We start from the raw sequence: 26,716 nt of genomic DNA on the forward strand, positions 1-26,716 counted from the left end.
GGAGGCCTAGCAGAATGCCTGATGTTTTGTTGGCCTTTAATAAATGTCGATTAAATCGAACATAGCCTTTTAAGCTTTACAAATCATTAATGTAGCCATTTTTTTTATTAGTTACTTTGAACAAATCGTTTCTTCTCTCTGAACCTGTTGCCCTGCTTATAAAATTTAGGTATTTGGCCATTGGATTTCACATCTTTTTTATTATTAGCAATATATTGCTAATATATATTGCTAATATATTGCAGGAATATTGCATATTCCTGGTAGCACATGGATCTTACTTCAGATGTAATCTTAAACAGAAGTCCAGTGTGTAAACCAGATCAGAAGCGGAGCTGCTCAGTTGGGTCCACAACCATTCCCACACTCCCCCATATCAGCCTACCCTTGATTTTTTTTTTCTTGCCCCTGTCCTCAGGTATGATTGAGGAACCCCTAGGTTCTGAGTGATATGGATATAGATAATCTCGCTAAAGTTTCTTTGAGGTCAAACATCTTTGATTTTGCTGGAAAAATATGAAATTCTTATTGCTGAGATTAGTAAGCTTTGGGGGGAATAAAATGTCATCAAACTCTTCTCTACCTGGAAAAAGAATGTACCCTTTTCATGAACCATAGTATGAAACAAATGCCACAAAAATCAAGCATTTACAAAAACTACAAACGACAGATTCAACTTTTGCTTTAGTAACATGTGAAAATAAAAAAGACTTTCATTTCATAGGTATACATGGTAACAGCCTGTAAGACATCTCTGTTCTTGGAATAAGCTTTATGGCCAAAACTGAAATAATTGTTCTTTATCATAGTTTAATAGACTCTCATCTCTGTAATTTATATAATGAAGACCAGAAACATACAAAAATTTCACATACATTTAAGAAGTCAAAAGTAGGGGCCCTTGGGTGGCTCAGAGGGTTAAGCCTCTGCCTTCGGCTCAGGTCATGATCTCAGGGTCCTGCTTCCCTTCCCTGCCTGCCTCTCTGCCTACTTGTGATCTCTTTATCTCTGTCAAATAAATAAATAAAAATCTTAAAAAAAAAAAGAAATCAAAAGTAGAAATTGATTTATTAATTATCAGTGCATGTAAGGATAGCTAAAAATGTAGTTTAGCCTTTCAATTAATATTCATTGAAATGCTAGGGGAAAAGTATATCTGGGGAAAAATAGCTGTTAGAAATCACCAGGAAATATTTCCGTGACATGTTTACAAGAGAACTTTGGGTTTCTACCTAATGTATGTATTTTTTTAAAAAAGATAAATAAGACTAAACTCTGTGTCTGAAGAAGACAAGCTCTTGAAGATTCAGGGGCGATTGTCACTGGTAGAGGAGTAGTGAGCCCCCCAGCATGACGTCAGGAGCCCCTCCCTCTCTCTCCATGGCATTTAGAAGCTGTAGGAATTGTGTGTGTTTATAGTCTCTGCCCTCCTCCCTCTCGATAGAGCAGAACTGAGGCAGGACTGGCTGTGTGACTGAAGCAGTCATCAAGCCCAGCTTTCTCATCTGCAAATGACCCCAAATTTGTTAGGAGCTTGTTGATTTAAAAACAGGCGGCATAGCGTTTTGCAGACAATGTTACTTCCATGGGAAAATCTGCACCAACTCCATTTGGGGACTGGGCTACAACAATCCCTATTACTAGGTCACTGTGTTATCCTGCGGAAATATTTATTCCACAGGTTATGATTCAGAGATCATGTTTAAAATGAGAGTCTGGGCTAAGGGAACAGAGCAAGCACAAAGTATATAAATGCCTCTGAACTAAGCAGCAGGCAAAAGCAAAACCAACCTAGGTTTGAGATTGAGGGTGAAAGGCAAGAGTCTAATTAAAAAAAAAATACCAGACATGCACTTATAAATTTTAACCTATGTTAAAAAAAAATCTGGAAATTACTTTTTTTTTGGTAAAGAGGCAACATGTTAGAATATGGTGATTTTTTTTTTTTTTAGCACAATATGGGGAATTTAGAATACAAGAGGATGAATCCTTAGCCGTCATGTCTTACTCAGTGATGGGAAGTTGTGCTCATTTCTGGGCTTCACAACTTGAGAGAAACAGAGAACTTGGAGGGTCTTCAAAGGTGATTATAAGGATGGAAAATAAGTCTTTGGAAGAAAGGATTAAAGAAATGGGCATGAATTTAAAGAAAAATGAAAGAAGCAGCCCTTTGAACATGCACATATTTAAATAATTTTAAAGAATTCACTTCAGTTTCTAGCTCCAGATTATTTTATGGAGAATTTCCTCTCAATAGAAGATCACTAATATGTTATAACATTTCCATAAACAAAATAAGAGTCACCACACACAGCAAATGCATTAAAGTGAGTTCCCTCACTACCATCTCTGGTTTTATATTTTTTACTTGTATAGAGCATGGAAGTGGCAACCTTTTGGTTAATGGGAAAGTATGTTTATACCACATTGTGAATTTGATGGCTGGATTTGCTTTTCTACACTTCTAGTATATTTGTATACTATATCAGGTTAACTTCCCTACATGTCAGTACAACAGACCAAGAGAAGAAAGAATGCAGAAATTTAGTTTAAAAAAATAAACATAAAAACAGAAACAACCCAGCTCTAGGGGCTGGCAAGATGAGGCAAGCATCCGATAGGACCAAAACTAGTTTTCTATGGATTTATGCAATACAGCTAAATGGGATGCTCTAGATGAATGTGGGTCTTCTGCACTTAGTTTTTGGTCCTAGCCCTTATGCGAGGTGCTTAAAATTTTCCCAACCTTAGAACTCTTATCTGTAGAGGAAGGATCACAACGTAAATCCATAAAGTTATTCCTGGTGAGAGAGAACTTTTCATAGAATTATTGTAAGAATTAAATGAGATAATTTATATCAAGTATTTCAACAATGCCTAGTATGCAATAACCACATAATAAATGTCAGGGATGATGATGATAACGAAGAAGAATCTAACACAGTGCCCACCATATAGTGGGAACTCCAAAGCCTTAGTTAAATCTGAATTTAATTGAACAAATTAAAAGGAAGTGAATGTTTATAGCAGCAATGTCTTCAATAGCCAAACTATTCAAACAATTCAAACTAGGCTGTATTCGAGAGCCTCGATGTCCATCAACAGATGAATGGATAAAGAAGATGTGGTATATGTTTATATACAATGGAATACTTTGCAGCCATCAAAAGAAATGAAATCTTGCCATTTGCAATGGCATGGATGGGACTAGAGGGTGTTATGCTGAGTGAAATAAGTCAGTCAAAGGAAGACAATGATCATATGATCTCACTGATATGAGGAGTTGGAGAAATAAGACAGAGGATCATAGGAGAAGGGAGAGAAAAATTAAACAAGATGAAACCAGAGAGGGAGACAAGCCATAAGAAACTCTTACGGTGGCTGGGGGATGGGCACTGGGGAGGGTTTGTGCTACGGTGAGTGCTGTGAATTGTGTAACACTGATGAATCACAGACCTGTACCCCTGAAACAAATAATACATTATATGTTAATTAAAAAAAGATGTGGTATACATAGGTATAGATATGTAAGTATTAAGGGAAATACATTAGACATTAGACATATACAAAATCTTGAAGGGAACTTTTAGAATAACTTGATCATCAAATCACCATATCCAGATGTACATTGCAAAATGGCCAAAGATAATGATAAAATGAATAAAAGAAAAACTGACACATAGTACATATTAAAATCGAATGCTTGTTACTCCACGATGTAGTAACTTCAGATAAACTTATAAATACACCCAGGGAGGGCTCAGCAAGTCACAGACTCACGACAGGCTAACACAGAAGCCACCCTCCTGCTGGAAAGGCTGTTGGAGAGACAGCTGCGGGCTGCTGTCACAGGGAATCACCATGCCCTTGTAGTCTGGCTCTCCAACCCTGGATGGAGGACTTGGAGTCCATTCGTTTTTGCTCATGTAGGCTGGCAATTCTTGCGATCACGCTGCAGTAGATCACCTTCGGCCATCGGTGCTTGAGGATGGCAGAAGGAAACTTCCAGGACAGCTTTCACAAGAACTCTTGGCTTGCAGACTCTTCAGTGGACACTTTCCAAATACAAAAGGGTGGGCAGCCCGCCTCTCTGTCCAGTTTGATGTAAGTTCACCCTCTGAATGTAAGTGTATGACATTGACAGAGAGAGGAATAATGAAAGTATAAAATGCCTTTCTCAAGAAAGAAGAATTCACGCTTAAACACACGGGACCATGACAACCAGCACACACAGGAGATAACGCCAGCTATCTCCCCAGTCCTGATTTGTGATTCAAGGAGAGAGCTTCCTCACAGATCCGCATGATGCATCAGAGCAAACACTTATTGTAGAAGAGATATAAAAGAAAGGATGGAACTGTGAATTGTGACCTTCCTGCAGAAATGTTCATCACTTTGATAACATTTGAGAGAAGGCAAGCAGAGATGACCAAAGCTGTCAGCAGGGCAAAAAGTCGGTGAGAGAATTAGCTCCTCTAACCGCATGCTCAGAACGGGAGACAATTCACTCTCGAGAATTGTTTCCGAAGCGCTCTAGCTCTCCTTCCAGCCAGCTGGGGGAAAGAGCAAAAATCGTGGCTGGTGCCTGTGGGCTCCCAGTCTGCAGCAGAGTTTCTCTGGCCACACCTCGGCGTTAAGCTCTGCCAGGGTACCCTGCATGCTGTGCTACATTGTAAGCCCCAGAACAAAAAGAGCCACTCCAGCCTGCCAGGACAAACAGAGATAACCGAAAGCGCTCCCGTCAATCATTTGCATTCCGGTTGGCTTGCAAGTCTTGTCTAGGTCATATTATGACTTCTTTATTAGCGTCTAAGGTCACCAGGAGACAGGCAAGTGCATCCTATATCAGGAAGTGTAGTGAGCCTCAGGAGTGAGATATTCAGCTGTAGGACGCACTGGGGCTGAGACTCGGAAATCCAGGGAAATGAGTTAAGCTCAGTCAGACTCCAGGCGCCGCGCTGCCTCCCAGCAGATAGAATGAAGTAGAATAATAGAAGCTTTCCTGCCATTCTCAGCATTGGGTTGAATTCCGGTCAGCCCTTCCAGTGGAGTCGCTGAAGGCTGTTTTCTATTCAGCCCCCATGCTGCAGACTGTAACTCACGGGAAGGGGCTCTGGGGAAAGGTTGGCCCCAAGTGCAGGCTTGGTGGTGCCAGGGGAGCCCTCCTGCAGGAAGACAGATTAAGGGGCATATGTACCCTTTTGGTGAGTGAGTGCAAAATTTAGTGCCCATACTGGGCTCCCAGAAAAATTACTGCTTGGCTGATTTAGATCTGGCAACCACACATAAACATGAATACTCACATTTCCACATGCTCGCTTGCACAGTGACTAACCACATCTGCCTAAGACCAGTGGAGAAGGGGGAAAAAAGGCAGCAATGGTCATCTCCTCCACCCACTGGCGAGCTTGTGTCCTCGTATGATAAGCTTTCAGCTTAGGGTTTGAGCGAGGCTCATTCTTTTTCATAGTATGATTCCTATTCAAAGTTCAAAAAATTCAGATGACCTCACTGCAATATGAATCAGTAGCCTGAAAACCTTTCCTTTCTGGTGTGATGGTAAAACGCAGCAGTTAAGGGAGGTGGAAAAGTGAGCAAAAATAAGCTCAAGAAGAAGCTTCCTATTTCTATTAACTGATAAAATTAAACACTGCAAGGGCAGAGTTGCTGGTAATGGATCACCAGCTCACTTGCAAGAATCCCACATTCACACGAATAAGTGAAAGCACCAGTGAAATCTTCAACCCGCAGAGGGTTGAGAGGTAACGATGCACGGTGATATCTGGAATACTAAAGTTTACGTAACTGTTCATGCCTTCAGGGTTTGATGTTGCAAAAGAAAGAGGATTTTAAGAGTAGGGAGAGAGAGAGAGCACTTGTGTGTGGGTGCAGGAGAGGCAGAGGGAGAAGATGAGAGCCCCTTAAGCAGGCTCTGCCTGATGCCAGACTCCATCTCACAACCCGAGATCATTACCTGCACCAGAATCAGGAGCCAGACACCTAACCGGGTGATCCTCCCAGGCGCCCTGTAGGAGACCATTTTTAAGAGAAAGCAGGAAGCATTTGTGAGGAGCAGACAGCCCTTTACTTCTCTGCTTTGTCCCAGTGTACATGCACACGAAGCTGGTTCACTCACAAGGACACAGCAGAGAAGGACTCGGAGCTGTTAGCCTTCAGTAGGCAGCGAATGGATGTGCAGCTCTGGCAAGGATGTCTTGCTTTCTTGCAGAGAAAGCCTCGGGGCCTAGCAGAGTGCCCAACACAATGTAGGTGGCCAATAAGTATTTTTGAGTGACCGGTGAATGGAGAAGCCATCTGAGGCCATGACCACATGTTACTGCGTATTTAAAAGAAAAAAGAAACACGGAAATAAAATGAGTAAGTTATTGCATGGAGATTTACGGATAGTTGACATTTTACAGATAATGCGATTCTCTTTTAAAGAGGGGGAGCAGAGGGAGAGGGAGAGAGAGAATCTTAGAGATCATTCCACATCCAGCGTGGAGCCCGATTCCGGGTTCGATCTCACAACCCTGAGAACAGGACCCTGAGGTGAAATCGAGAGCAGGTCATTTAACTGACTGAGCCTGCCAGGCTCCCCTAAAGTTTACATGATTTTAAAGACCCCTTCCAATGCACAAATTCTACACCGTTTTTTTTTTTAAATAACAGGCTGAATTTTCTTACCATGAGACATATTTAAGCTCTAATCTTTAAGATATTCTTTAGGAGGGGAAAAAAACAACAACATTCTGTGGTCGTCTTTGAAAGACTTAGAGAAGCTCCAGGCCTTGAGAAGATGATGATAGATGATGGTAGAAAATTTTCTATTGGTGGAATTTGGAAGAGCATGAGCAATGTTGTTCTCCTGATAGAGCAGGGCTTTACTGAGTTAAGAGCTTGTTTTAAAGTAATCATAAGGGGACTGCATGCGTGATGAAAAAGCTTTGTCTTGGGGCCCGTTTATGTCTGAGGGTGCTTCGGGCACGGGAGTGCCGTGGCATCCTGTGTGTGAGCGCTAGATGAAAGCACTGTTCCCAGCGCCTAGGGACAGCCACTGCACACACAGACCCCAAGCCAGGGGACAGCGCAGAGTGTGTGTGGCCTTGCCTTCCGAGCAAGCAGGCCCCGCTGAGCACACACAGCCCCCAGCAACCTGCCCCCCAGGGCCTTACACTTTATCACACTCCAAAATCATTACTACAGAGGGATGAAGGCGTTGACCTTTGGTCAAGTACACATTTCTGATTATTTGAAACAATGTCAGGTAAATAAAATATAACCTCTTGATTATGACTGGAGCTGCAGAAGGGGCAGAGGGAGAGGCTGGGGATGGGGGGCGGGAATCTTCCTAATGACCTAAAAACCCACAAGGCATTCTGGACATCAAACATCAATGGCAAAGTACCACTTTGATGAGTTAAGTGTAAATGAATCAGAACCAGATGGATTAAATTCCCCTTGAAATATACACAGGATTAAAAATTAAGAGAAGGAGTGCTAGACACAATGGGTTATTCGAAATGCGAGTCAGAGCATGGGCAACGAATAAACAAAACCCCCTAGAGATGTCTGACAGCTCAGTAAGTGTGCTACCCACCTCTAGGTTCTGAATTCTAATTTGGCACTGTGAGTGCCTGGAGAGAGTTTTGTGTGTATGAATTTAAAAATGTTTACTGGAATCCTGAGAGCGGGCCAAAGGGGACAAAAAAATTCTTTCAACATTTTATTTGCTTGCTTAGGGTCAGTAAGATAACATGGAATGCCACAGAACATGTTTATTAAGTTACCCGCGGGTACGAGTGAACAGTTGCATATGTGTGCACACAGGCGGGCCCAGGCACTTCAAGACACGTGATCATGTTTGACAGATCTTAATAGGTGCTTAAAATGCACGCACACACACACACAAAGGCATCCACATGTCCCTGTGATGCATCCTGGGTCTGATGTGTGGACCAGCCCTTCAGAGAGTTGCTTCTCTTAGTGATTACTCACCGACACGTGATCCACCACCGAGGCTGCCTGTCCCGCTGGGGATGGCAAACAGGGCCGAGCTGTGGCCCTCCTCGAGCAGAGGCCCAGCGTCTCAGTGCCCCCTGGATTCCACGCACAGGCGGCCAAATAAACAAACAAGGGGTTCCAATTTTATGCCTAGTAGCCTCAGCGGTGTTCCTGCAACACGGTTCTCTCTGTTTATTTACTCTCGGTTCCGCAAAGCTCCTTTAGGGATGTTTGAGGTGGAGGTTTTAGGTTCCCAAACAGTCTGTGGAAGAGATAGTGACTCTTGTCTTACTAGCCCAATGCAGAAAATATCCGTTTATGCAAGGATATGACACCCAAAGCACAGGCAAGAAGAGAAAAAAGAGATGAATTGGACAGATGGCATCTGTCTAAATGTGGAAACTTCTGAGTATCAGAGGGCACAATTCACAGACTGAAAAGGCCACCCATATATTGGGAGAAGGTATGTGCAAATCATAGGTCTGATAAGAAATTAAAATCTAGAACATATTAAGAACTCCTTTAAGTAAAAACAACAACAACAAAACCTCGGTCTGATTACAAATGGACGGAGGACTTGAATAGACATTTCTCCAAAGAAGACATTCAGATGGCCAACGAGCACATGAAAAGAGCTCCACATCACTCATCATTCGGGAAATGCAAATCTAAATCATAATGAAATGCCATCTTGTGCCAGTAGGATGGCTACAATCAACAAAACCAGAAAATAGCAAGTGTTGGTGAGGCTTACTGAGCCCTTACTCTGTCCCAGGGGCTATACTAGGAATTTTGTAAAACACATTCTGTGAGATAACACTAACATGGTATGAGAGACTGGATTCCTCCCTTTTACAGTTGAGGAAGCTGAAACCTGCGGAGCAGAAGTGACCCAGAGTCAGTGGACCAGTGTTCTGACTGCAGGATAAAACTTTCAACCTATATGCTCTACTGTTTCTAAACTATGTTCTACGATCATTGACAGGACTTTCTAACTTATGTTCTATGGTCATTGACAGGACTTTCTAAATTATGTTTTACGATCACTGATGGGACTTAAAAGGGGCTCAGAAAGCAGATGATCAGTTATCTAAGTCTCTATAACCAGAACTTCCTCTTATCCTAAGTAAGCCAAAAGTTTTCAAAGGAAATAAAAGGAGGTCGTGTACATTTGAAGTAGAGGAACCACAGAACTGGAAGGGACCTTAGAAGTCACGGACTTATTTCTTGTTGCAAGAGACTCAGACAAATGTTTGCCCAGCCTCTGCATGAGGATGCTCAGCTCGGCAGCACTCATGGCCACGTGCAGAAGCTGATGCTGGGATCAGACGGCAGGGACTGGAGGAACGCTCTCGTTTCTTCTCAAGTCTACTTTGCAGGGCCACAGGATACTATAACCTCTGCACCACGAGATGATTCCCACTTACCATGTCCACTTTGGTCTCCCCATCTGACTCAAGTGCAAATTATCCCTCGCATCGTTGGAGGCAGCCTAGTATAGGGGAAAGACGGGAGATGTTACAGTAAGGATGTCTGTTCAAATTCTGGCTCAATCGCTCATTACTTAGGAGATCCTAGGCACGTTAACTATCTTCTCGGAGGGTCAGTTTCCACATCTTCATAAAGATTTATAGGACGGCTCTGACGGTCAGGATGAGCTGATAGACCCTGAACTCTAGCAGGCAGTAAGCACACAGTAACAATTAGCAATGGTCCCAAGTTCATCTGTTCTCTGGTAAAGGGACTAAGTGTTTTGCTAACCCGGGTTATTCTCGGACTGTTGGTTGAACTAGAGCCTTCTCTAAACCATAGTACAGGGGCAAGTGACCTGTTCTGTGGTTAAGTGGTACAAAAATAGCAACTTTTCAGGCACCTGGGTGGCTCAGTGGGTTAAAGCCTCTGCCTTCGGCTCAGGTCATGATCTCAGGGTCCTGAGATCGAGGCCCGCATCGGGCTCTGTGCTCAGCAGGGAGCCTGCTTCCTCCTCTCTCTCTCTCTGCCTGCCTCTCTGTCTACTTGTGATCTGTGTCTGTCAGATAAATAAATTTTAAAAAAATCTTTAAAAAATAGCAACTTTTCAAGGGAGATGTTAGTAGTTTGCTATTGTTGGTGTGGTGTGTGTGTGTGCGTGTGTGTGGTTTCCCCAGCTATATATAATGAATTTATTTTGGCTACCCAGGCTATGCACATTGATACTCATCAAGTGTCCAAATAAATTGGAATCTTGGGCTAATAGGGTCTGAGACTGGGTTCAAGGTGAGGTTCTTGAACTCCCTGATAATCTGAACTCTCTCCTTAGAGAATTTCAGGGAATGCCTGCCCTTTGTATAGTTCTAGTTAGATTAGGACAGTCAGAGTAGTAGGGTGTTCATGAGGCCAGTTTTACAGAGCATGGCTTTCTTCAGACAAATGTCTTCCTTTCCCTGTAGCTCAGGGCAGATTCCCCAGTCCACCTCAAGTCAAGAATACTATTGGGGTGGAAGCTAATTGTCCTTCCAAACTGTGCTCTTGTCTTCTTCCACAGCAACAGAGCTACAACTTGTGTGTGAGTTACCCTGTCAGGACTGCATTCTTCAGGATCCTTTGTAGCAAATGTTGGGCATGTATATTGGCTCTTGCCAATGAAATGTGGGTAGAGAGGAAGTGTACAATTTCTGCTTTGCTTGCTTAGAGGAACTCCCTGACCTTGAATTCTACTTGTTCCCCCTTTCTCCAGGAATCGTGACCCTGAATACCTCATTTGCAATACCATCAGCCTGGGTTCTTGAGTGGCCACAAGGATCAGAGTTGCCTGCTGGCATGAAATTCTGACCTTGGAGTTGTTACATAAGAGAGAAATACATTTCTTTACTCTTTGAGTCACAAGATTGTTAGGTCTCTTCTTTTTTAAAAATTTTAATTCTTTTATTTGATATAGTTGGCATACAATGTTACCTTAGTTTCCAGTGTACAACATATTGATTCAACATCTCTCTCTACCTTGTGCTATGCTCATGTTAGTTCTCTTCTTAATGTCACTTACTGATCCACTTATTGATCTCTAGAGCCCAAACAGTTGTTAGTTTCTTCTTTAGTCAATAAGAATTCATTATTTTATTGGAGCCACTATTCCAAAGAGAAGAACAGAGAAAAATATTAACTCTACGGGTCCTTTGTTCTTGGAATAGCACACAGTGGGGACCATCAGAATTTTCAGTGAGTTTCTTCCCTGGGCAGTACCAATCCACACCTAATTTCCAGGTCTGGTTAAGAGTAAACTAGTGTGCGGAAGGGACAGGGCAGCTAGTGATTTCCTTTGTTCCATCTTTCTTGCAGCCGCACTCTACCCCATAGAGTTGCTTGCTTGAGTTTCCAGACACTTCCTTTATATTTAACCATAGAGAAACTGTGCTTCATCCGGTCATGAAGCCTTCTTGCTCCTACTACGTTAAGCATAAGTGTGGACTATTTTGAGATGGAAATTATGAGTTTGGGGGGAAAGCCCAATTTTTCTGATCTGTGCGCTGGATCTGGCAGCTTCTGCAGCTTTCCCAAGGAGCCACAACTGTGATGCGTTGTCTTATCTCTACTATACTCTGTGCACAGGATATCCTGTGTGAGGCTGGCGGGGGGACAGGTGGGATAAAGAAATCGCATTCATCAGAACAAGCTGGTTAGTTTCCCTCAGTAAGGAGTTTGCCGAACATCCAGTGGTTTCCTCCAAAAAAGATAGTGTACTCTCCTAACGCACGGATAAGATTAGTGCATAGAATCACCATCTGCAGATCTCGGCTGCTTTTCAGCTTTAATCTTCTTGAGCACTTTTTGGCTTTTCTAGACATGTACAAAGTGTAAATCTCAATGTTTACAATCTGTAAAATCATAGGAGAGCATATGAGTTTTTTGTAATATATTGTAATCGTTAATAAATGATAGGAATCTATTAAACTCAATGTATCTTAAACGAAACTTCCGAGCTCCTCAGTCCGACTTCTGCTACCCACCGCTACCTCATCTCAGGTGACAGTAACTCCATCTTCACCGCTGCTTAGGTTAACAGACCCTGTCATCCTTGACTCCTTTACACTCATCTCACAACCAATCTGTCAGAAATCTTGCTGGCTCTACTTTCAGAATCTTTCCAGAATCTGATTCTTTTGTACCACCTCTACTGTTACCACTCTGGAGGAGCTACCCACATCTCCCGCTTGGATTAAGTGGCCTCCTAATTCCTCTTGCTTCCTCCTCCACCCACCCTCCAATGCACACAAACACACACACATACATGTGCACACACACACATGCAAGTGCTTGCACACACACGTGCCCAATCTATTCTCAGCAGGATAGCCAGAGAGATGCGTTGAAAATGGAAGTTAGGTTACTGCACATATCTACTCAGAACCTTTTAAATGACCCTCCACTTTGCTTTGAAGAAAATTCCAAGTCCATATAAGCATCAATAAAACTGTTGTCACCTTTCTGACCTCATTGCCTACTCCTCTCCCCCTCTTAGTCAGATCCCGTCCTGGAGGCTTCCTTGTTGCTTCCAGATCACATCAGGCGTGCTCTTGTCATAGGGCGCTTGCTTGCTCTAGCTCATTCTCAATGCTCTGTCCTGGATGTCTGCTTGGTAACTCTCTCCCCTTCCTTAGGACTTGGCTCAAACATCTTCTTGATAAAGTCCACTTCGATGAGCCTATTTGTGCTACGCTACCACTTCCTTCTCCACCCATCAACCCTATTTAATCCTTCCATATCGCTTACTGCCCTCTAATGTATGAGGCAATTAACTTAATGTGCTTATTGTCCCTCCTACTCACCACCTACAATTATGTTTGTTTACTGGAAGAATGAATGAATGAATGAAACATACACCCGATGAGGTTGATTCTTACATGACTGTGAAGTGCACTGAAGTCATCAGCTTCTCCAGAGACTGAGGCTGTCGCCATTATTTTCCTTCCTAAACAGCAAGGATGCAGTAGCAGGAAAGTGTTGGATCCTGAGGACAAGACTTTCCTGAAAGTGAAACAAAAATTATAGAAAGGAATCTTGGAATGACAGCCCTGGTACACTCTCCCATGTAATGTTTTGGGATAATTGGCCGGGGAGGTAGAGAACACTGTTTTTGGTGTTAGGACTTATCCTCGTTGTTAATGAGAATCTTAGTGACTGAGAAAAGCAGGGTGGATTGAGTTCCCTGCCACCTGCACAAATATTTCCTGGTCTGGTTTCAGGTGTCCCTCTCCTTAGGTGGGTTTGCCACTGTGGGATTAATGTGACTCAGATTCAGAGCCTGGACTGTCACAGTGGTGCTGACGCAAGTGCACTATCTTGGATCTCTATTCTGTTCCTCAATCACGTTCATCTTTGGGCTGAAACAGCAGCCTTGGTCAGTGGAACCAAACACCTGAACCTGAGCAGCCCGGGATGTTTGCTATCGCTCCGGTTCCCTGATCCCCAGTCTGCCCCACCTCTGGTGGCATTAAAATGAGGGGCGAAGGGCAGCAAGCATAAAACAGTGATGGCTGGGAGAAGGTGACTAAATGGGAAGAACAGATGGGTTGCTACCGAAAGAGAAGGAAGCAGGCTGAACACAGTGGCGGTAGTTTGCCATGTGCCCCTTACTCTCTGGCGTGTTCATCCATTATGGTCGCTGGTAACATGAGGAACACGCTCTTTACTTTTCTCCATGAAATATGGAAAGAGCTCCTTCCTATTCAAACTTGAAACCATTGACAATAGGAGAGGAATATACTTTGCTAAATTTTGCAAGCATGAGTTCCTTTAAAACGTAAAGATTAGGGGCACCTGGGTGGCTCAGTGGGTTAAGCCCCTGCTTTTGGCTCAGGTCATGATCTTGGGGTCCAGGGATGGAGCCCTGCACTGGGCTCTCTGCTCAGCAGGGAGCCTGCTTCTCTGCCTGCCTTTCTGTCTTCTTGTGATCTCTCTCTCTGTCAAATAAATTTAAAAAACAAAACAAAAAAAAAACCCCCAAAAAACCGTAAAGATTAGAAGGCTCTTGAGTGGTCATCTGACCACAAACGTGCTTTCCAAGACATTCCACATGAAACTTCCAGCCTAAAGGACACGTACTGTTTCACACATCCAAGCCCAGGCACTCCGCTCCATCTCTCTCAAGCTGGTTTCAGCCACCAAGAAATTTATGAACAGCAAATTACCTTTGCTCAGCTGCCTTCTGAATATACACACTACAGGAGCAGTAGTAATTGGGAGGGACCAATGCATTGACAGAAGTTTAAAAAAACCAACCAAACCCTTTTTCTCCAAAAAAAAAAAAAAAAAAAAAAAAAAAAAAAAAAAAAAAAAAAAAAAGGGAAGAATCCGTATGAAAGAGACCTTTCAGATCTTGGGAGTGTCCAGTGTCGTTCCCAGCAGCCTGTCGAAAGGGCCCTGTGTTGTCCAAACAGCCTCCCGTAGGGTAATTGCCCGAGCAGCCCGTGCAAAAGGAACAGTGGAAAGGTGCAAAAGTCATTAACAGGGAGAAATAGGAAGCAATCAGCAACACTTTAAACAAATTATTGCCATGAAACTACACTCTCAGCTTGAGATAAGTGTCCTGGGTCTGTTAAAGCTATATACACCTCACTAGCTTAAATGAGATGAGGAAATTTTTCCTCTCCGGTTGTTTATGAAGTGTGAGCCCGCGCCGGACCGCGGTGCCCGAGTCAGGGGGGCTGGCTGCCTGCTCCTTCCCAGGCTTCCTGCGGAGACCTGTTACCTGCCCTGGCGCTGGGCCAGACAGGCTTCTCCATACCCGCCTGACTAGATGCTACCTTTTCGGACGAAACGGGAACCTATGAGGTCGACTGTATTTTATTCAGAAGTCGTTTTGAGGAGAAACGCCCAGGACTTGACTGGGTATGAGCCCGGGTCGGGGATGTGGGCGTTCGCTGCCTGAACCCGCTCCGCACCTGAGCCCTCCATCCCACGCCACCCAGCATCGGCCCGCAGTAAAGGCTCTTCTCCTTCCAAGAGTCTTGTCTCCCTTAGATCCATTCCGCCGCGTGGAGGATTCCTGCATGTTGGCCTTATTTTAGGTCCCATAATCCTCACTGGCCTCCCCTTTGGACTTGGCTCTTCCAAACGCCCCCAGTCCGCAGTGACTCAGAGTCGGGCTGCTGTTTGCTTCTCCACCCACCACCCGGTAAAGGTCCGGATGAAGAGCTGCGGCTGATGCGGGACCTCCGGCCCCCGCCGCCCCATCAGCAGCAGCCTGGACCGCCGCACCGGGCGTGAGGTCAGAGCACCTCCCGCTCCACGAAGCCTCGCTCTGCGTTACAGTTGTCTGGTTTTGAACCTCTTATTTGCCAGTCTGCGCTTGGACCTGAAGGCCTCTATCTGGTGTGCTCCTCATGGGACCAAGCTGGTAGCTCGGGGCCCTAGATGGGACATGCGAAGGTGAGTTTTTCTGGAAGACACCTCAGTTTTTTCCCCCAGTACCTCGGGCATGTGCCCAACACTCTCCCGTTTTGTTTTCTGGATGCATCATTGCGGCTCTCAACAGCCAGCCCAGAGGGAATGTTAATTCTCAGTTACAGTTTCTTTTTTGGCATTCTTGTTTTCATCACAAGGAAATCTGTGAAAAAATAAAGTTTTGATTTTTTTTTTTTTTTTAAAGAAGATTCTAAGTTGAATCTTAGATGCTTGCTTTTGCTGGAAGGCGAGAGGGGGTTGTAGCCTACCCCATCCAGTGCACAATGAATTCAGACCTCCGGAATAACGAAGACTTTTTAAAGGGACCATGAATAAAGCCAATGAATCTTGATGTCACTGTAATAGGGACTCCTCTTATCTACGTTCACAAAACTCTTAAGATTTATAACATATTAGCATTGAAAATGAGAATGTAGAAAATATCACGTCTAATTTAAGATGAAGATAATAGTACCTTCTCTACACATTTGAACTGTTATCATCTAGGCTCTTAAATCTTCTAGAGACAAGCAACTTTCAAACTTACAAAGAAGCCCATTCCACGTAAAACAGCCCCAACATTGTTAGATTCATTCGTTCTCATATTTAAATGCCTCCCTGTAATATCCTTCTACTGCACTGTTTTGCCTTCTAGAGATCTGTGGAAATTAATGCAATCATAGAGTTGAAAGAGGCATACACAAAACTCTATTACATATTACAGTTCTTCAGATTTCTTTTTTCTCCAAATGAAGCCTTTCTACTTCTTTCAACTTTTCGCAGTGTGACATGGGGTTCACATTATGGGTTCAATTCCTATTAAAATTTACTTCCCAGGTGTGTTAATGGTGACAGCCACAGAGTTTGATTGCTAAAGTAGACTCACAGAACCCCAAATAGCAGTACAGGATAGCAACAAAATAAAGATACCCATGACAGCCCAAGGTTGCCTCACACTGAAGAGTTGGACAGTCTAGGCCAGGCTCGAATTATCTTCCTTCCATGAAGGCCATTCTAGACCAGCTTTCTTCTTGGAGCTGAAATCAGCAAGGTGTGTGAAGAACATCGGAACCAGGGAGCTCAGCATGAATTCTGGACTGGGTTTCTTCTGCCTTGCTGGTCACATAGGCATGTTTCTTGTGGTGTAACCAGATAAAGGACAAAGCCTACTAGGCTCTCATCAAGACCAGGTACACATCATCAATCTCAGTGTTACCCATAAACAATGTTGACAAGCTGGTAAAACCACTCCAAAATTTTCCTTGGACTCATGTTTACAAAGCAACACTATCATTCAGCACATTTCACCGTCTTGACCTGGGGTCAGTGCTGTGTTGGTACATCTCTTACTTTAGCAAAACAGCTCAGGCCAACTCCAGACCTCCTGGAATAACCCCTAAGACCAAGACTGGAACACCCACTTCAAAAGTGGTCTGACTGATGCAGGATATAGTAGGACCATATCTGTCATATTCTGGACATGTTTCTCTCTCTCTTTTTTTTTTAAAGATTTCTTTTAAAAGATTTTATTTGTTTATTTGACAGAGAGAAACACAGGAAGAGAGGGAACACAAGCAGTGGGAGCAGAAGAGAGAGAAGCTGTCCTCCCACTAAGCAGGAAGCTCAATGTGGGCCTCCATCCCAGGACCCTGGGATCATGACCTGAGCTGAAGGCAGCGGCTTAACGACTGAGCCACCCAGGCGCCCTATCATCCACGTCTCACTTTAAAATAATCTCCCTGATTATATTCTCTCTTCCTTGGAGGAGGTTGGCCTTTTTCCTCTTTAGGCCTTTGGCTGATTGGATGAGACCCATTCACATTTTGGAGGACAGTCCGCTTTACTCCAGCCTATTAGCTTAATGTTATTCCATCTGAAAAATAGCTTCACAGGGACATCTAGACTGGCGTTTGATTGATCATGAGGATACCATGGCCTAGCCACGTTGACACATAAAATTAACCATCATAGTGGGGAGAACTATGTTTTGAGGGAAAAGCATGGACATCCTCAGATACAATATAGTGTATGAAGGTTTCTTTAGGAAAGGAAGTCATTACTAGTGTGGGGAATGGCATGAACTAAGACACACATCTGAGAAAACAAGAGCCCTCGTGATGCTAAGTGCACTTAAAAAATCAACGAAGACAGCAGAGAGACATTATTTGTAATGTGTGGACTGAGCCAATCCCACACAGACAAGTTTCAAAAACCATTACATTCAGATAGTAATCAGAAGTTGATTAATTTTACTGAATTCTTCCATTCTCCCCCTTCCCCAGCTTTGACTGGTTAATGTGTAGACATGGTCCTACTGTTATCCCTAGAAACAAGACTGATCAGCCACAAACTCTTCATTTACATGGGAACTAACTGCAAAATCTCTTTGTGAAAAAGAGGGCTGAATGATAAGATGAAAGCCTTAGGTCTCCTTCCCTGTTTACTATGTAACAGTGCCTTATTTAAAACAAAACAAAACAAAAAAAAAACAAAACCTGTAAATATCTTATTTCTTTTCCTGATCTTTCACAATAATTCTCTTTCAAAGGCAACTCCTAATTTTATCATATGTGAATTTATGGGGTGAAAATTCAACCTTTTATAGGCATGTGAACTACTCATTTATACTCCTTTTTTTCTTCAAAGTTATGCTTGTTTTTTTTTCCAGTGTTATCAAATAGTTGTTTTTACTATTATTAATTATATATTTATAGCATTTCTAATTATTAGAGTGCATTAAAAGTTTAGAAACAGCAGTAATGCTTTGATATTTCTGGCAAAAATGTTCTGTGATACTCTTTTGAGTAATGACTGGAAGAAGTAAGTTTGATGCTTTTTGTCACATTTTAACCTCATTTTTTGAGAGTACTTATGTTCTAGCCTTTAGGGGAGATCCTGGGAAAGAGATAGAAATGAAAAATGGACTTGATTTTAAGGAGTCTGGCATGGGAAAAGTACTACAAGAGAAATAGGATCCTAGAACTTGGGGACATAGGGCAGGGGTGATATGCTCTGTTTTCTCTGGTTGCCTGGCCACAGGAGAGGTCAAAGGCAACAGGACAGAAGATGTGACGCTGGGCTGGATGTTGGAGGATAAATGCGATTTCATTAGGAAAAGGATGGGATGAACTTCTAGAGAGAGGAGCCAGGGTGAGCAGTGTCAGGTGAGTGGGAGATGCCTGGTGTAATCAGGGAAGGCCAGAAAGTTCCTTACAGGGGAGACCCGCAAGAATGGCTGGGAACCTACATGGAGGTAGAAGGCAAAAAGATGAGACTGGAACGATAGACGAGCCAGTGGAATCTGATTGCTGAGCATTTTGATACTACTTTAATGTATTTTTTGCACATTTATTTATTTATTTAATCCTTTTTACCAAAGTAATGCATGCTAACTATAAAAATCAGTATTTCTTTTAAGTTTAATTTTTTTGTAAAATAAAGGTGACCAAAGACCCAAAGGTTGAAATTCACAGGTCTTCCTCCTTAGGTTAGGGCAACCCCTGATTTTAGCTGGTTTAACCCAGAAATATGTATATTTTGTACCTGCTGTAGAAATCCTTACACCTTTCTAACTGAGAGGGTAGAGACAACAGTTGAATGTTGAGCAGCGTTTGGTGGAAAGGGATTGTCCAATATGTGGCTATTTAGAGCTCAGTACATATAAGTAATTTCTTTTTTGTTGTTGTTTTTTAAAGATTTTATTTATTTATTTGAGAGAGAGTGAGCGAGAGAATGAGAGAGAGAGAGGACAGTGGGAGAAATAGACTCTCTGGCAATCAGAGAGCCTCATGTGGGACTCGATCCCAGACGCCAGGATCATGACCTGAGCAGAAGGCAGTTGCTTAACCAACTGAGCCATCCAGGAGCCCCTATAAGTAATTTCTTATCAGACCCATGCACTACCTTAATGGCTAACAAAAACAGTTAAATCGTAGTCTAAAACTGTTTTGGTATAACATAAATATAAATATTCTTTAGTACTGCAATAACAAATCCTATGCAATTGGAAACAACCATATTCTTTTGAAATTATTTAAATATGAATATAGTTTTGAATTATTTTTAATATTTGAAACTATCTTACTGAAATAATTATGTTAAAAATATCCCTAGGAATTCCTCCTGTTATTATTTAGTTACATTCACATTAATGGAATATGAATCCATTTGAAACTACAGAGAAAGAGATTCTATATCTTTCATATACTACTTAAATAATCTCCATAGAGGGTACCTGGGTGGCTCAGTTTGTTGGGCGACTGCCTTCTGTTCAGGTCATGATCCTGGAGTCCTGGGATCGAATCCCACATCAGGCTCTCTGCTCAGTGGAGAGTCTGCTTCTTCCTCTGACTCTCCTCCTTCTCATGCTCTCTCTTTCATTCTCCTTCTCAAATAAATAAATAAAATCTTAAAAAAAAAAATCTCCATAGATACAAACTTTTGTTTCACTTTGCCCAACTATGCTATACTGTAGTTTAAATCCCTTATCTATTTTGATCAAACCTTTTTTTCCCCTCTTAAATTAAATCTGAATAGAGTCTGAGTCTATTGGTCTGGATCTTCTGTAACAAGATTACCATATCTGTTTGTTATTCTCCTTCTCCCCTCATGTGAAAGAACACCCAGTTCACACCAACCAATGCTGAATTGTAATGTCTGCTTCTAACCGTCTCCCTCTGAGAGTGCCACACACACAAGGATCCTTTCCACAGGCGAAAAAACTAAGCTACCACAGCAAGCCGAGTTACAGGAGCCGATCTTGCAAAGCTCTTTGAAGAACAAGAGTTTACATCTTTAATCTCTAAGCAGAGTGACCACCACATTAGCTGCTCCTAAGAATCATAGACTATGTAACAACAAGAAATCACCCGATGACTGTTTTCTCCATGAAGCAAGTTATAGAAGAAATGCATAGAAGTTATAGAAGGAGCAATGGTCGACGTAGACTACAGAATTCTGTTAGTGGTAGTGTGTGTGTTTTTTTTTTTAAGATTTTATTTATTTATTTGACAGAGAGAGATCGCAAGCAGGCAGAGAGGCAGGCAGAGAGAGAGGAGGAAGCAGGCTCCCTGTTGAGCAGAGAGCCCGATGCAGGCCTCGATCTCAGGACCCTGAGATCATGACCTGAGCCGAAGGCAGCGGCTTAGCCCACTGAGCCACCCAGGCGCCCAGTGGTAGCGTGTTTTAAAAGTACTGCAGGACCAAATTTTCACAGAACTTGTTTCCACAGAGTTACTCGTGGAAAATATTCTATTTGTGTGGTCATATTTCAGGGTAATTAAGGAACTTCCTTGGACCATTATGCAGTGAATTCATTTTTTTTTAACATGGAAGGATCTTAACTATGAAGATTTCAGAATCAATTTTCAAAGAGTCCTTTATGTTATTTACTTAGACTCTAGGCAACCAGAAATAGCAAATATATTGAAATAGAAAAAAAATTCAGAGGAATAACCCATATCCTGTAGCATATTTAAATAATTCAACAAAAACTATTGATGCTCTCTTTCTCTCCTTTTATATCAATGCTCCATTCTCATTCTCATTTGCTCTTCAGGATTGTGAGATATTGCTATATTTTGAAAAGTATAATTATCCTACATTTGTATGCAGGACTCCCAAAAGAGATTTTGAAAGCATCCATATGATAATGGAGAGTGAGGTAGAGGACAAGAGGGTGGGTCCTGTGTGAGAAATGGAGGCAGGAGGTCCTGAACTTTGTTCTCACTCTCAAAATATCAGGTCTCTCTCAAGTGCGTTCTAACCTCTTTGGGTATCATATGTAGTGTGGTTTGAGAGGAAAAGCCACTGAAGCCCCACCAGAGAATCCCTCTCTAACCACTAAAGCCTTTCTCTGTAGAAGATTCTCTTTAATTAAGTGAATCAAAGGAACAGAATCTGAAAGATTCTTGGTCTAATTCTTGCTCGTCTAACAAGCCAGGCGATTGTCCAGTTCATTCCATCAGGCTGTTTTTCTGATTCCTCTTCTTACATATGACTCTGAAATGTAAGCGTGAGATCTTCTCCTGCCTCGTTTACATAGTTCTAGCAGCCAAGGTCAGAGTGCTTAGGAACGAGGGGTTTCATGTGCCTAGAAGTGTAGAACAATCTCCATGTTCTTGTTTCTGTGATAACAAGTGAAACAAGATGGCAGATTCAGCATTCCTGTCCATTGTGTGTGGTGGTGGGGGGGTTGGGGGGAGGGTTGGTGGAGGAATGAGATGGTGGGTGGAGTGAAGGCAAGGAATGGGTAGAAGAAGGAGACTTAAGGAGGAGGAGAAGGCACTGGGAAGTAAGCCCAGGGCTGGTATCTGGGGAAAGGAGAACCAATACCTCTTTTGTTGTCAGGAAAGCCCTGGGCACAAAGGGTGAGTTTGAGTTTCACTTCAGGTCAGTTCAGGGCATTGTGAAAAGGCAGTTCTCAGACAGCGAGCTTAACTGACTGACTCTGAGGTAATTAAATCACTACATTAGACTGCTGACCATGAAAGCAGAAAAATACAAGCACACAAAAAAGAAGGAAAAAGGCCCTTACATTTGTTTCTAATTATATAATTAAAATGTTTACTGTTCCATGTAATAATTATGTGGCTCATATTTGATCATGATGGAGTTTCTCTAATTAGTTAAAAGTTTTACCCATTCTTCTTGTGGGACAAAATTTGGTTTTATTTAGTCATTTTTCATTCAGGCATGTGAGGCTTCCATGCCATCTGACTTTGTTTTATTCTGGCTGGGGTCTTGGCAACCTCTGTGGTAATTTTCAGTTTTATTTCCTCTCTTCAGTGATGTCTGTAATTCTGGACCGCCAGTTACCTGAGGAAGGGATTGTTTCTAGTCCTCCGTTTGCTTTCCTAATGTCAATTTTGTTTTCTCAGCCTCCATGAGGCACAGTAGGTGTCAAACCAGAGGAGTTACTCAGCAGTACTGAGAAGGTCCCCTGCAGAGGACCTGATGGCTTCCACTTGCACTGTGACTGGCTCATTTTTCCTCCTTCCATCACTGTTACCTGGGCTTCCAGTAGCTTTTGATCTTGACTAATCAGGGGCTGACTCATTACGTGCAAATTCTCTAGGCACATTATTGATCTTCCTCCTCACCTCCTATCTCCTTTTTATTTATCTATTTATGTTTTGCCATTTTACAGATGACTGCCAACAGTCATCAGAATAATATATGTGGAAAGAAAAATGACAAAAGGAAAAGCAGTCACATACTGTACTTGTTCATTGCTCTGGTTAATGGTGGTAAAAGAGAATATGCTGAAATTTAGGACTAAAATTAGATTTGACTTTTAGCTACGTAATTCAATGATCTATTGCCTGTTAACTTCAAATAAATACAGTTTGGTAAGAGAAGTGGGTTTATAGTGGTGTTGAGAATTCTTAATAATCTAATGGGGGACAAAGATTATTTCCTTTATATAAGGGGGATGCCATATTGATGATCTGTAGTTGGGTGAGGAAATTAAAACAGAGCTGAGAATACAATCTGCTGGTCACACAATGTCCTGTTTCTCTTGGGAGAAAGGCACTGTGTCATTCCATGGAGGCTGGAAAAGTCTGTCCAATCAGAGCAAGCTCAGACTATAGTGGTGGGCCAACAGGCTTCCCCACTGCATTTTGGGAGTGGTTGGGGCCCCATCAAGGGGCGGCAAGGTAGTGCACTGGTTCAGGGCACAGTTGGTGGAACTGGATAAACAACTGGGGTTTTTGTCCTGGTATACACCCACCATTACCCTGGTTCTGCAGTAGGCTACTCACTTCCGAGAAGATGCTTGGTACCTATCAAGGTGTCAGTAAACTGATGAACTAATTTTTTCCCTCTTCCAGTGTGCTAATAAGAAAAGATGAGAGCACTAGTTCTCAACCCCAGGGCAGTTTTGTCCCCCAGGGAATATTTGATAACCTCTGGGGACACTTTTCACTGCCACAGCTGAAGTCACTACTGGCATTAAGTAGTTAGAGAACAGGGCTAATGCCAGACATACAACAGTGCACAGGACATACCTGTGTGGCAGAGAATAGTGTGGACATTGGGAATTTCTGGATAGAGGCATCTATTCAGAGTCCTTAATTTCCCTTCCAGGTAATAGATACACTTATTAAAAAATGCTTTTCTGGAAACACCCATCCATTCATCTCTCAATGTGGTCAACAGAACTAAAATATGCTGGAAGAGTAGAGGGCCCCTACTCTTCAGTGTCTCTGGGGATGTTGATAGATGTTTTTCCGACTTGTCGCATTATTTGGAAATGTACTCTGTGGTGATTTCAGATCACTTTTAATAAGCTAAGATGCTAATTGTAGCATCTCTTTCATTGTAGCTTTCACATTTTATGCATTTGCTTTCTGCCTTCTCATTTTTAGCTTTCATAGAATTTCAGTAATAATAAACTGTAAAGTCTTCAGCATAACGTTTTGCTGGCCATCCTCAGTCAGTTGAAAAAAATGCATAAAGAAATTTATTTTTATACAACAGGAAGCAAAACTAGGGGATGTTTTTACCTTGAAATAAAAGTAAGTTCACTTGGAGAAACCCATATGTGATTCTTAATATAGAGAGACTTTTAAAAATGTAGAAATAGGGTATTTTTAATACTTAAAATCTCGTTATTGACACATATCTCTCAAATGCTAATATATGAAAATCTTTTTGAGGTGATTTAGTTGAACCTCCTAATTTTAAACAAGGACCAGAGAAGTAAAGTGACTTAGTGACTCCTAAGGCCAGAACTAGGAATCCAATGTCACAGTCAGTTCCCTTTTCAAGCATGCCACATTATTAGGAGACTGGGATCCTCCACTAACAGACACAAGTTCTTTTCTTCTAAATTTGGGAAATTATCTTGAGAGATTTAATTAAAGAATGATTTTGACAAAATTAGCCTGTGTTTACACTGAGCAAAAATATTACATATATAAATCTCAGATATATCAAGTATCTGATATCTGTATCTGGTATAGATATCATAGTTATCATAGCTATCATAGTTATTTTATATATTTATTTTATATTTTATATCTATCTATTTATCTATCTATATATCTATCTGGGGGAGGTTTGTGCTTTTCCCTGAAGGCATATTGGTATGTAACCTGTTATGAAAGAAGTCAGTCTGATAAACTCATTGGTGATTCCTAAGAATTTATCTTAAAACTCTTTCTTAGCCTAACTGACTATATACTTTTTATCTGTTCTCTCTGCTAGCTACCCAGTGTCATCACAGAAAAATCTTACTTTGTTGTAGCCTGGGGGAGACACCCAAACACTAGGCTCTCATATTGGCTTTCTTGGCTGCCACAACAAATACTATAAACTGGGCGGCATAAAACAAGAGCAATTTGTTTTCTCACAGTTCTGGAGATCAGAAGTCCAGAAATCAAGGTGTTGGCAGGGCTATGTCCTCAGGTGGACTCTGTTCCCTTCTTCTTTCAGCTTCTCATGTTAGCATCACTCCAATCTCTGCCCCGGTTCTCACATCACTTTCTCCTGTGTGTCTTGGTGTGCTCTCTGTCTCTCATAGCTGTCATTGCATGTGAAAAAGTGTTCATCATCACTAGCCATCAGGGAGATTCGAATCAAAACCACATTGAGATATCACCCTACACCAGTTAGAATGACCAAAATCAACAAGACAGGAAACAACATGTGTTGGAGAAGATATGGAGAAAGGGGAACCCTCTTACACTGTTGATGGGAATGCAAGTTGTTGCAGCCACTTTGGAAAACAGTGTGGAGATTCCTCAAAAAATTAAAAGTAGAGTTACCATATGACCCTGCAATTGCACTACTGGGTATTTACCCCGAAGATATAGATGTAGTGAAAATAAGGGCCATATGTATCCCAATGTTCATAACAGCAATGGCCACAATTGCCAAACTGTGGAAAGAGCCAAGATGCCCTTCAACAGACAAATGGATAAAGATGATGTGGTCCATATATGCAATGGAATATTACTCAGCCATCAGAAAGGATGAATAACCAACATTTGTGTCAACATGGACGGGACTGGAGGAGATTATGCTGAGAAATAAGTCAAGCAGAGAAAGTCAATTATCGTATGGTTTCACTTACTTGTGGAGCGTAAGGAATAACATGGAGGACATTAGGAGAAGGAAAGGAGAATTGAATTGGGGTAGATCCGAGGGGAAGACAAAAGATAACAGACTGTGGATTCTGGGAGACAATCAGGGTTATGAAGAGGAGGGAGGTGGGGGGATGGGTGAGCCTGATGGTGGGTATTAAGGAGGGCATGTATCGTATGGAGCACTGGGTGTGGTGCATAAACAATGAATCTTGGGACATGAAAAAAATAAAATAAAATTAGGATGTTAGAAATAAAAAAGAAAAGAAAAAGACAGCTGTCATTGGATGAAGGGCCCAGCCTAAATCCGGGATGATCTCAATATCTTTAATTACATCTGAAAAGACCTTTTTCCCAAATAAGGTCACATTCACAGGTTTTGGAGATTAGGGTATGGGCATTCTTTTGGGTGGGGGTGGAGGGGCTGGTGGACACCATTCAAGTCACTATACATACAGCACAGTCAACCTTGCAGTCCTCCTGTTCCACAGTTAGGGTGTCCAGTTGTTTCAGGTTTCCCCATATGACAGATTTTCTGGAAGTGGGCCTCCCAGTGTTGAAGCAGAGGAAGGTACATGCCAGGAAAACTGGGGTGGTTGGTTACCCTATAACAGAACAAAGAGCCCGAGTGACTGATATCCCCATCCTGGAAACTTGGAAGTTGTTAAATGATGTCAAAGCACCAGAAAGCAAACACTCTGAGAAAAGGTGGATTGGCCCCAGGTGCCCCTTCTCCTCCTTTTGACCTCTGCTTTGACAGCTGTGAAGAGTGAGTCAGAAGTTTCTGCGGGAAGGAGATGCCAGAGGAGAGCAGTTCTGTCTGTCAGAGCCACTCTCCAGACTTAATTTCTGCTCTTCTCATTACCTGCGGCCCCCTTGCCTCCCCCTTTAGATGTTGGTGTTGTAAAAGTAGTTGAGGCAGTGGCAGCTGGCTAGTTACATTTTAGTCACCTGGCCAGCGATCCCTCAGCAAAGTGTTTCTTGTGGACCTAGCAGTGATTTACATTGTGCGAAAATGCCTTTCCTTCTTTTCTCCCCGACCCCCGCCCTCATTAACCACCCCTTCAGCCTCCACAGCAGGAGAATTAAGAGAAGCAGTGGGTAAAGCTGGAGCTTTGATCTCCAGAGAGGCAGTGTCCCTTTCTCTGTCCATTTGGACCAGGGGTCACTGGGCAAACAGCAGCACAGCTGACCTCTCTTTGAAG

This window comes from Mustela putorius, unplaced genomic scaffold, assembly GCF_011764305.1.
Source record: "Mustela putorius furo isolate JIRA1106 unplaced genomic scaffold, ASM1176430v1.1 tig00003863_pilon_pilon_pilon, whole genome shotgun sequence".
NCBI lineage: Eukaryota > Metazoa > Chordata > Mammalia > Carnivora > Mustelidae > Mustela > Mustela putorius.